Below are 13,181 nucleotides of genomic sequence, written 5' to 3'. Positions count from 1 at the left end.
TCCCAGGCCGTCCCAGCCCACCACAGCCCCTCCCAGCCCACCACAGCCCCTCCCAGCTCACCACAGCCCGCCCCAGCCCACCACAGCCCGTCCCAGCCCACCACAGCCCGTCCCAGCCCACCACACACTGCCACGGCCCACCACAGCCCACCACAGCCCGTCCCAGCCCACCACAGCCCACCACGGCCCACCACTAGCCCACCACAACCCGTCCCAGCCCGCCAAAGGCCGTAACATCCCACCAGGGCCCACCAGAGCCCACCACGGCCCACCACTAGCCCACCACAACCCGTCCCAGCCCGCCAAAGCCCGTAACATCCCACCAGGGCCCACCACAGCCCACCACAGCCTGTCCCAGCCCGCCACAGACCGTCCCAGCCCGCCACAGACTGTCCCAGCCCGCCACATACCGTCCCAGCCCGCCACTGCCCACCACAGCCCAGCAAAGTCCACCACTACCCGTCCTGTCCCGTCAAGGCCGACCACAGCCCGCCACAGCACACCATGGCCCACCAGAGCCCACCATGTCCCGTCACAGCCCGTCCCAGCCCGCCAAAGCCTGTCCCAGCCCACCACAGCCCATCCCAGCCCACCACAGCCCGTCCCAGCCCACCACAGCCCGTCCCAGCCCACCACAGGCCACCACAGGCCACCACGGCCCATCCCAGCGAGTCCCAGCCCACCACACCCCGCCACAGCCCTCTACAGCCCATCCCAGCCTACACAGCTTATCCCAGCACATCACAGCCCACCAAAGCCCACCACAGCCCGTCACAGACCACCACAGCCTTTCACAGCCCACCACAGGTCACTACACCCTACCACAGCCCGCCACAGCCCTCCACAGCCCATCCCAGCCTACCACAGCTTATCCCAGCCCACCACAGCCCGCCACAGCCCGTCCCAGCCCGCCAGAGCCCGTCCCAGCCCGCCACAGCCCGTCCCAGCCCGCCAGAGCCCGTCCCAGCCCGCCACAGCCCACCACAGCCCATTGCTGCCAACCACAGCCCACCACAGCTCACCACAGCCCGTCGAAACCCACCACAGCCCATCCGAGCCCACCACAGCCCGTCCGAGCCCACCACAGCCCGTCCCAGCAAACCACAGCCCGTCCCAGCCTGTCCCAGCCCGTCACAGCCCGTGCCAGCCCACCACGGCTGACCACAGCCCACCACGGCCCACCACAGCCCACCACAGTTCACCACAGCCCATCCCAGCCCACCACGGACCACCACAGCCCACCACAGCACGTCCCAGCCCACCACAGCCTGTCCCAGCCCACCACAGCCCAACCCAGACCACCACAGCCCGTCCCAGCCCACCACAGCTTGTCCCAGCACACCACAGCACGTCCCATCCAGCCACAGCCCGCCACAGCCCACCACAGCCCATCCCAGTCCACCACAGCACGTGCCAGCCCGGCCCAACATACCACAGCTTGCCCAGCTCGTCCCAGCCCGTCCCAGACCACCACAGCCCGTCCCAGCACACCACAGCCCGTCTTCAGCCCGTCTCACCTCACCACAACCCACCACAGCCCACCACAGCCCGTCCCAGCCCACCACAGCCCACCACAGCCCATCCCAGCACACCACAGACCGTCCCAGCCCACCACAGCCCACCACAACCCGTCTCAGCTCACCACAGCCCACCACAGCCCGTCCCGGCCCACCACAGCGCGTCCCTGACCACAACAACCCGTCCCAGACCACCACAACCTGTCCCAGCCCGTCCCAGCCAACAACAGCCCGTCCCTGCCCACCACGGCCCACCACGGCCCGCCCCAGCCCACCACAGCCCACCACAGCCTACCGCGGCCCAACATGCCCCGCCAGAGCCCACCACGGCCCATCACAGCCTGTCCCAGCCCACCACAGCCCGTCCCGTCCCGTCCCAGCACAGCCCGTCCCGTCCCAGCCCCACTACAGCCCGTCCCGTCCCGTCCCAGCACAGCCCGTCCCAGCCTGTCCCGTCCCGTCCCAGCCCGTCCCAGCTCGTCCCAGCCTGTCCCGTCCCGTCCCAGCCCAGCACAGCCCGTCCCAGCCCACCACGGCCCGTCCCAGCCCACCACGGCACATCACAGCCCGTCCCAGCCCACCGCAGCACGTCCCCGCCCACTGCAGACAGTCCCCGCCCACCGCAGACAGTCCCCGCCCACCGCAGCCCGTCCCAGCACACTACAGCTTGTCCTAGCCCGTCCCAGCCTGTCCCAGCACACCACAGCTCGACCCAGCACACCACAGCCCGTCCCAGACCACCACAGCCCGTCCCATCACACCACAGTTCACCACGGCCCGTCCCAGCCCACCATGGCCCACCACATCTCGTCCCCGCCCACCACAGCCCGTCCCAGCTCATCCCAGAACACCACAGCCCGTCCTAGCCCACCACAGCCCGTCCCAGCCCGTCCCAGCCCGTTTCAGCCCCTCCCAGCCCGTCCCAGCCCACCACAGCCCGTTCCAGACCACCAGAGCCCACCACAGCCCACCACAGCCCGTCCCAGCCCGTCCCAGCCCGTTTCAGCCCCTCCCAGCCCGTCCCAGCCCACCACAGCCCGTTCCAGACCACCAGAGCCCACCACAGCCCACCACAGCCCGTCCCAGCCCACCACAGCTCCACCACAGCAGACCAGAGATCACCACAGCCCCCCAGAACCCGTCCCAGCCCATCACAGCCTGTCCCAGCCCACCACAGCCCGTCCCAGACCACCACAGCCTGTCCCAGCCCGTCCCAGCCCGTCCCAGTTTACCACAGCCCGTCCCAGTTTACCACAGCCCTTCCCAGTTTACCACAGTCCGTCCCAGCCCACCAAGGCCCGTCCCAGCCCGTCCCAGCTCACCACAGCCCGTCCCAGCCCGTCCCAGCACACCACAGCCCATTCCAGACCACCAGAGCCCACCACAGCCCACCACAGGCCGTCCAAGCCCACCACAGGCCACCACAGCACACCAGAGATCACCACAGCCCCCCAGAACCCATCACAGCCCATCACAGCCCGTCCCAGCCCACCACAGCCCGTCCCGGCCCACCACAGCCCGTCCCAGCCCGTCCCAGCCTGTCCCAGCCCGTCCCCGCCCACCACTAGCCCGTTCCAGCCCACCACAGACCGTCCCAGTCCACCACAGACCGTCCCAGCCTGTCCCAGCCCACCACAGCCCGTCCCAGGCGGTGCCAGCCCGTCCCAGAACACCACAGCCCGTCCCAGCACACCACAGCTTATCCCATCCCACCACAACCTGTCCCAGCCTGTCCCAGCCCACAACAGCCCACCACGGCCCAATACAGCCCGCCACGGCCCACCACGGCCCACCACTGCCCGTCACAGCCCACCACAGGCCTCCACAGCCCTCCACAGCCCTCCACAGCCCTCCACGGCCCACCACAGCCCACCACAGCCCACCACGGCCCACCACTGCCCGCCACAGTTCACCACGGCCCGTCCCAGCCCACCATGGCCCACCACATCTCGTCCCAGCCCACCACAGCCCGTCCCAGCCCACCACAGCCCGTCCCCGCCCACCACAGACAGTCTCCGCCCACCACAGACCGTCCCCGCCCACCACAGACAGTCTCCGCCCACCACAGACAGTCTCCGCCCACCACATCTCGTCCCAGCCCACCACATCTCGTCCCAGCCCACCACAGCCCGTCCCAGCCCACCACAGCCCGTCCCCGCCCACCACAGACAGTCTCCGCCCACCACAGACCGTCCCAGCCCGTCCCAGTCCGTCCCAGCCCGTCCCAGCCCACCACAGCCCGTCCTAGCCCACCACAGCCCGTCCCAGCACACCACAGCCCGTCCCAGCCCACCACAGCCCGTCCCAGCCCACCACAGCCCGTCCCAGCCCACCACAACCTGTTCCAGCCCGTCGCAGCCCACAACAGCCCACCACGGCCCAATACAGCCCGCCACGGCCCACCACAGCCCGTCCCAGCCCACCACAGCCCACCACTGCCCGTCACAGACCACCACAGCCCACCACAGCCCTCCACAGCCCTCCACAGCCCTCCACAGCCCGCCGCGGCCTGCCAAGGCCCACCACAGCCCACCACAGCCCACCACAGCCCGCCACGGCCCGCCACGGCCCACCAAGGCCCGCCACGGCCCACCACAGCCTGCCACAACCCACCACAGCCGTCCCAGACCGTCACAGCCCGTCTTGGCACGCCACAGCCCATCCAAGACCGCCACAGCCCGTCCCAGCCCACCACAGCCCGTCCCAACCCATCACAGCTCGTCCCAGCTCGTCCCAGACCACCACAGCCTCTCACAGCACACCACAGCCCGTAACAGCCCAGCACAGCTTATCCCAGCCCACCACAGCCCGTCCCAGCCCACCACAGCCCGTCCCAGCCCACCACAGCCTGTTCCAGACCACCAGAGCCCACCACAGCCCACCACAGCAGACCAGATATCACCACAGCCCCCCAGAACCCGTCCCAGCCCATCACAGCCCGTCCCAGCCCACCACAGCCCGTCCCAGCCCACCACAGCCCGTCCCAGCCCACCACAGCCCGTCCCAGCCCACCACAGCCCGTCCCAGCACACCACAGCCCGTCCCAGCACACCACAGCCTGTCCCAGCCCACCACAGCCCATCCCAGCCCACCACAGCTTATCCCAGCCTGTCCCAGCCCACAACAGCCCACCACGGCCCAATACAGCCCGCCACGGCCCACCACTGCCCGTCACAGCCCTCCACAGCCCTCCACAGCCCTCCACAGCCCACCACGGCCCACCAAGGCCCACCAAGGCCCACCAAGGCCCACCACAGCCCACCACAGCCCACCACTGCCCGGCCCGCCACGGCCCACCAAGGCCCGCCACGGCCCACCACAGCCTGCCACAACCCACCACAGCTGTCCCAGACCGCTACAGCCCGTCTTGGAACGCCACAGCCCATCCAAGACCGCCACAGCCCGTCCCAGCCCACCACAGCCCACCACAGCCCGTCCCAACCCATCACAGACGGTCCCAGCCCACCACAGCCCACCACAGCTTTTCCCATCCCACCACAGCGCACCATAGACTGTCCCAGCCCAGCACAGCTTATCCCATTCCACCACAGCCCGTCCCAGCCCACTGCAGCCCACCACGGCCCGCCACGGACCACCACGGCCTAACACGGCCCACCCCGCACTGCCAGAGCCCACCATGGCCCACCACAGCCCGTCCCAGCCCACCACAGCCCGTCCCAGCTCACCACAGCCCACCACAGCCTGTCCCAGCCCACCACAGCCCGTCCCAGCTCACCACAGCCCACCACAGCCTGTCCCAGCCCACCACAGCCCGTCCCAGCCCACCACAGCCCGTCCCAGTTCACCGCAGCCCGTCCCAGCCCACCATGGCCCACCACATCTCGTCCCAGCCCACCACAGCCCGTCCCAGCCCACCACAGCCCGTCCCCACCCACCACAGACCGTCTCCGCCTTCCACAGCTCGTCCCAGTCCGTCCCAGCCCGTCCCAGCCCACCACAGCCCGTCCCAGCCCACCACAGCCCGTCCCAGCCCACCACAGCCCGTCCCTGCCCACCACAGCCCGTCCAAGCCCACCACAACCTGTCCCAGCCCGTCGCAGCCCACAACAGCCCACCACGGCCCAATACAGCCCGCCACGGCCCATCACAGCCCGTCCCAGCCCACCACAGCCCACCACTGCCCGTCACAGCCCACCACAGCCCACCACAGCCCTCCACAGCCCTCCACAGCCCACCACGTCCCGCCACAGCCCGCCAAGGCCCACCACAGCCCACCACAGCCCACCACAGCCCACCACTGCCCGGCCCGCCACGGCCCACCAAGGCCCGCCACGGCCCACCACAGCCTGCCACAACCCACCACAGCCGTCCCAGACCGTCACAGCCCGTCTTGGCAGGCCACAGCCCATCCAAGACCGCCACAGACCGTCCCAACCCACCACACCCCGTTCCAGCACACCACAGCCCATCACAGCCCACCACAGCCCGTCCCAGCCCACCACAGCCCGTCCAAGCCCACCACAGCCCGTCCCAGCCCACCACAGCCTGTTCCAGACCACCAGAGCCCACCACAGCCCACCACAGCCCGTCCCAGCCCACCACAGGCCACCACCGCAGACCAGATATCACCACAGTCCCCCAGAACCCGTCCCAGCCCATCACAGCCCGTCCCAGCCCACCACACCCCGTCCCAGTTTACCACAGCCCGTCCCAGCCCACCACAGCCCGTCCCAGCCCACCACAGCCCGTCCCAGCCTGTCCCAGCCCACCACAGCCCGTCCCAGCCCACCACAGCCCGTCCCAGCCCACCACAGCCCGTTCCAGACCACCACATCCCACCAGAGCCCACCACAGGCCGTCCCAGCCCACCAAAGGCCACCACAGCACACCAGAGATCACCACAGCCCCCCAGAACCCATCACAGCCCATCACAGCCCGTCCCAGCCCACCACAGCCCGTCCCAGCCCACCACAGCCCGTCCCCACCCACCACAGACCGTCTCCGCCTTCCACAGCTCGTCCCAGTCCGTCCCAGCCCGTCCCAGCCCACCACAGCCCGTCCCAGCCCACCACAGCCCGTCCCAGCACACCACAGCCCGTCCCAGCACACCACAGCCCGTCCCTGCCCACCACAGCCCGTCCAAGCCCACCACAACCTGTCCCAGCCCGTCGCAGCCCACAACAGCCCACCACGGCCCAATACAGCCCGCCACGGCCCATCACAGCCCGTCCCAGCCCACCACAGCCCACCACTGCCCGTCACAGCCCACCACAGCCCACCACAGCCCTCCACAGCCCTCCACAGCCCACCACGTCCCGCCACGGCCCGCCAAGGCCCACCACAGCCCTCCACAGCCCACCACTGCCCGGCCCGCCACGGCCCACCAAGGCCCGCCACGGCCCACCACAGCCTGCCACAACCCACCACAGCCGTCCCAGACCGTCACAGCACGTCTTGGCAGGCCACAGCCCATCCAAGACCGCCACAGACCGTCCCAACCCACCACACCCCGTTCCAGCACACCACAGCCCATCACAGCCCACCACAGCCCGTCCCAGCCCACCACAGCCCGTCCAAGCCCACCACAGCCCGTCCCAGCCCACCACAGCCTGTTCCAGACCACCAGAGCCCACCACAGCCCACCACAGCCCGTCCCAGCCCACCACAGGCCACCACCGCAGACCAGATATCACCACAGTCCCCCAGAACCCGTCCCAGCCCATCACAGCCCGTCCCAGCCCACCACAGCCAGTCCCAGTTTACCACAGCCCGTCCCAGCCCACCACAGCCCGTCCCAGCCTGTCCCAGCCCACCACAGCCCGTCCCAGCCCACCACAGCCCGTCCCAGCCCACCACAGCCCGTCCCAGCCCACCACAGCCCGTTCCAGACCACCACATCCCACCAGAGCCCACCACAGGCCGTCCCAGCCCACCAAAGGCCACCACAGCACACCAGAGATCACCACAGCCCCCCAGAACCCATCACAGCCCATCACAGCCCGTCCCAGCCCACCACAGCTCGTCCCAGCCCACCACAGCCCTCCACAGCCCTCCACAGCCCACCACGTCCCGCCACGTCCCGCCAAGGCCCACCACAGCCCACCACAGCCCACCACAGACCACCAGAGCCCACCACAGCCCGGCCCGCCACGGCCCACCAAGGCCCGCAACGGCCCACCACAGCCTGCCACAACCCACCACAGCCGTCCCAGACCGTCACAGCCCGTCTTGGCATGCCACAGCCCATCCAAGACCGCCACAGCCCGTCCCAACCCACCACACCCCGTCCCAGCACACCACAGCCCATCACATCCCACCACAGCCCACCACAGCCCGTCCCAGCCCACCACAGCCCGTCCCAGCCCACCACAGCCCGTCCCAGCCCACCAGAGCCCACCACAGCCCACCACAGCCCGTCCCAGCCCACCACAGGCCACCACAGCAGACCAGATATCACCACAGCCCCCCAGAACACGTCCCAGCCCATCACAGCCCGTCCCAGACCACCACAGCCCGTCCCAGCCCACCACAGCCCGTCCCAGCCCACCACAGCCCGTCCCAGCCCACCACAGCCCGTCCCAGCACACCACAGCCCGTCCCAGCCCACCACAGCCCGTCCCAGCCCACCACAGCCCATCCCAGCCTGTCCCAGCCCACCACAGCCCGTCCCAGCCCACCACAGCCCGTACCAGCCCACCACAGCCCGTCCCAGCCCGTCCCAGCCCACCACAGCCCGTCCCAGCACACCACAGCCCATCCCAGCCCACCACAGCTTATCCCATCCCACCACAACCTGTCCCAGCCTGTCCCAGTCCACAACAGCCCACCACGGCCCAATACAGCCCGACACGGCCCACCACAGCCCGTCCCAGCCCACCACAGCCCACCACTGCCCGTCATAGCCCACCACAGCCCACCACTGCCCGTCCCAGCCCACCACAGCCCACCACTGCCCGTCACAGCCCACCACAGCCCTCCACAGCCCACCACGTCCCGCCAAGGCCCACCACGGCCCACCACTGCCCGGCCCGCCACGGCCCACGAAGGCCCGCCACGGCCCACCACAGCCTGCCACAACCCACCACAGCCGTCCCAGACCGCCACAGCCCATCTTGGCACGTCACAGCCCATCCAAGACCGCCACAGCCCGTCCCAGCACACCACAGCCCATCACAGCACACCACAGCCCGTCCCAGCCCGTCCCAGCCCACCACAGCCCGTCCCAGCCCGTCCCAGCCCACCACAGCCCATCCCAGCCCGTTCCAGACCACCAGAGCCCACCACAGCCCACCACAGCCCGTCCCAGCCCACCACAGGCCACCACAACAGACCAGAGATCACCACAGCCCCCCAGAACCCGTCCCAGCCCATCACAGCCCGTCCCAGCCAACCACAGCCCGTCCCAGACCACTAGAGCCCGTCCCAGCCCGTCCCAGTTTACCACAGCCCGTCCCAGTTTACCACAGCCCGTCCCAGTTTACCACAGCCCGTCCCAGCCCACCACAGCCCGCCCCAGCCCACCACAGCCCGTCCCAGCCCATCACAGCCCGTCCCAGCCCACCACAGCCCGTCCCACACCACTAGAGCCCGTCCCAGCCCGTCCCAGTTTACCACAGCCCGTCCCACTTTACCACAGCCCGTCCCACTTTACCACAGCCCGTCCCAGCACACCACAGCCCGTCCCAGCACACCACAGCCCGTCCCAGCACACCACAGCCCGTCCCAGCCCGTCCCAGCCCGTCCCAGCCCACCACAGCTTGCTCCAGACCACCACAGCCCACCAGAGCCCACCACAGCCGGTCCCAGCCCACCACAGGCCACCACAGCACACCAGAGATCACCACAGCCCCCCAGAACCCATCACAGCCCATCACAGCCTGTCCCAGCCCACCAGAGCCCATCCCAGCCCGTCCCAGCCCACCACAGCCCGTCCCAGCCCACCTTAGACTGTCCCAGCCCAACACAGCTTATCCCATTCCACCACAGCCCATCCCAGCCCACTGCAGCCCACCACGGCCCGCCACGGACCACCACGGCCTACAACGGCCCACCCCGCACTGCCAGAGCCCACCTCGGCCTACCACAGCCCGTCCCAGCCCACCACAGCCCGTCCCAGCTCACCACAGCCCACCACAGCCTGTCCCAGCCCACCACAGCCCGTCCCAGCCCACCACAGCCCGTCCCAGCCCGTACCATCCCATCCCAGTTTACCACAGCCTGTCCCAGCTGACCACAGCCCGTTATAGCTTACCACAGCCCGTTATAGCTTACCACAGCCCGTCCCAGCCCGCCACAGCCCGTCCCAGCCCGCCACAGCCCGTCCCAGCCCGCCACAGCCCGTCCCAGCCCGCCACAGCCCGTCCCAGCCCGCCACAGCCCGTCCGAGCCCACCACAGCCCGTCCCAGCCCAGCACAGCCCGTCCCAGCCCACCACAGCCCGTCCCAGCCCACCACAGCCCACCAGAGCCCGTCCCAGCCCGCCACAGCCCACCACAGCCCACCACTGCCCACCACAGTTCACCATGGCCCGTCCCAGCCCACCATGGCCCACCACATCTCGTCCCAGCCCACCACAGCTTGTCCCCGCCCACCACAGCCCGTCCCAGCCTGTCCCATCACACCACAGCCTGTCCCCGCCCGCCACAGCCCGTCCCCGCCCGCCACAGCCCGTCCCCGCCCGCCACAGCCCGTCCCCGCCCGCCACAGCCCGTCCCCGCCCGTCCCAGCCCGTCCTAGCCCGTCCCAGCACACCACAGCCCGTCCCAGCACACCACGGCCCGTCCCCGCCCACCACGGCCCGTCCCCGCCCACCACGGCCCGTCCCCGCCCACCACGGCCCGTCCCTGCCCACCAAGGCCCACCTCAGCCCAGCAGAGCCCGTCCCAGCCCACCACAGCCCGTCCCAGTCCACCACAGCCCGTCCCAGCCCGTCCCAGCCCACCACAGCCCGTCCCAGCCCACCTTAGACTGTCCCAGCCAACCAGAGCCAGTTCCAGCTTACCACAGCCCACCACAGTCCTTCCCAGCTCACCACAGCCCATCCCAGCCCACCACAGCCCGTCCCAGCCCGCCGCAGCCCGTCCCAGCCCGCCGCAGCCCGTCCCAGCCCGCCGCAGCCCGTCCCAGCCCGCCGCAGCCCGTCCCAGCCCGCCGCAGCCCGTCCCAGCCCACCACAGCCCATCCCAGCCCGTCAGAGCCCATGCCAACCCGTCCCAGCACGGCCCAGCACGGCCCGGCCCACCACAGCCCATCACGGCCCACCACAGTCCACCACAGTCCCTCCCAGCCCACCACGGCCAACCACAGCCCACCAAGGCCCACCTCAGCCCAGCAGAGCCTGTCCCAGCCCTCCACAGCCCGTCCCAGACCACCAAAGCCCGTCCCAGCCTACCAGAGCCCGTCGGAGCCCACCACAGCCCGTCCCAGCCTGACCCAGTCCGTCCCAGCTCAGCAGAGCCCAGCCCAGCCCACCACAGCCCGTCCCAGCCCGTCTCAGCTCACCACAACCCACCACAGCCCGTCCAAGCCCACCACAACCCACCACAGCCCGTCCCCGAACATTACAGCCCGTCCCTGCCCACCACAGCCCGTCCCAGACTCACCACAGCCCGTCCCAGACTCACCAGAGTCCATCCCAGACTCACCAGAGTCCGTCCCAGACTCACCAGAGTCCGTCCCAGCCCACCACGGCCCGTCCCAGCCCACCCCGGCCCGTCCCAGCCCACCACGGCCCGTCCCAGCCGGTTACAGCCTGTCCCAGCCCGTCCCGGTCCACCGCGGCCCGTCCCGGCCCACCGCCGCCTGTCCCGGCCCACCTGTGTTAGGAACAGTATCTCACCTTCTTGATTTTGGCACCTCCTTTCGCTATGATGTTCTTGTGGAACTGTTTGCAGATGGGGACAGAAATAGAAAAGCTGTTTTCAACCTAAGGGAGAAAGGAAGGGAGACATGAAGTTTACATTGTCGTGGCAAGGGAGGCCCGACTTCAGGAGCTCTGATAAACGAGCTTTTGAAAACAGGCTTAGACCCAAGGAAGTTCTCTATACGAGGGACTTTTGTAAGACTAAACAAAGGCAAGGACGTTCCCCTATAGCCTTCCCATAACAGGTACTATCCCCCTGCCTCCATTCAGCCAAAACAGCGCTGACAGCTCCCTCCTCTTGAGGTGTTTTAGCTCTACCCAAGCCAGTAGAGCTCTGCTTTGCCCCAGGGTTATCCAGGCACGTAGGAGGGAAGAGCAGGCAGAAGACCTCCTTACCAGGTCTGCCACCATCTTTTGCATGTACTCGGTGCACTTCTCCACCTCGTTTTTGGGACCTCGGAGTTGGACGATGTCACTCTTGTGTGCAGGGTCTGGGAAGCCGATGATAACCTGCAGGAGCGGTCATTTCTAGTTAGCTCAAGCAAAAGCAAGAACCCTTGTGTCAGACACATGCAAAGGTTGGGGGGATCCTACTCATGCCCTTTTCCCATTCAGAAACGGGGAACCGTGTTAGCGGCCTCTGGCTAAAAGAACTATCTTCTCAGACACTTGCGCTACAGAGCCACTAAAGTTACGACTTCTGTGACGACAGGCCTACTACCCATGTAGGAAATATCCCCTCTGGATTCCTCCTCTCCTACAAAGCCTTACCTCTGGGAATTGCTCCCGGATTTCCCAGACCCGCTCAGCCTTCCGCCCAATGATGGTCCGGTGGAATTTCTGCTCAACGATTAGGTCCGCAGCGTGTTCATTTTCCTGATGGGAACAGAGGGCACACTGAGTGTTCAGCCGGAGAGCCATCTACTTTGACTTAGCGGTTTGCTGCCCGACGGTTTACTTGCCAGCACTGTCCCTCTTTTCTCCAGACAAAATTCACTCTGCGTTGACAGAGAAAGGCTACCCGAGGGAACAGGGGAAGACATTTGTGAAGAGGAACTTGCACTTGTCATGAGATCCAAGTGCTCGGTGGGCAAGGGGCACACACTCGCACCAGAAGGTTACAAGGGAACACGAGAGCGCAAACCCTGCAGTCTCCCAAACATCACGTCCTACCCACTCACCATACGGGAAGCGAGTTCCAGCAGCTCTTTCTTGGCCTGTGGGACCCCCTGTGGGTCTCCTTCCATTCTGATCGGGTTGCTCTTCTCGTTGTCCGGGGGAATGCGCACAGACACCTTGTACAGATCCTTCATCCTGTTAACTTCGAGGCAAGGACTGTGGTGACGCCATCTGCTAGGCAAAGACCTGGAAGCAAGGCACCTTGATTATCACTGCTCAGAGGCTGTTGAAGAAGTAAAGCCGCCTCTGGGAAGGGCTCAGTGGGGTAGGGTTGAGACAGGGGAAATTGCCTCTTCCCCCTGGAGTTCAGCGAGAGCAGACCTGTGCCACACGAGAGCCTGTCCAAGTAAATACCGTGGCATCTACAGAGCCCATTGTTCCCTTGTCAGAGCGAGGCGTGTTTCTTCCCCAAACAGTATCACATTTAGAGCAGAGGATAATCGTTCCTTTCTACCCCAAACTCTTGGCTGGGGTCACGTTGCAGTGCTATCAAACTAGCAGACCGCAACAAGGCTTTACCGTTGGCCATATTCTACTGCCGGTGCTGTAGCGCCTTCCTCCAGAGGCCAGACCACACTGCTCCTCCTCCAGCTGACACCCTCTCCCACAAGCCACAGGGCTATTTAACCCCTTAGCGGGAACCAGCTACACCTGCACGTCGT

Source organism: Falco biarmicus, unplaced genomic scaffold, assembly GCF_023638135.1.
Source record: "Falco biarmicus isolate bFalBia1 unplaced genomic scaffold, bFalBia1.pri scaffold_29, whole genome shotgun sequence".
NCBI classification, from domain to species: Eukaryota; Metazoa; Chordata; class Aves; order Falconiformes; family Falconidae; genus Falco; species Falco biarmicus.
Note: the sequence above shows the minus strand (reverse complement) of the source record.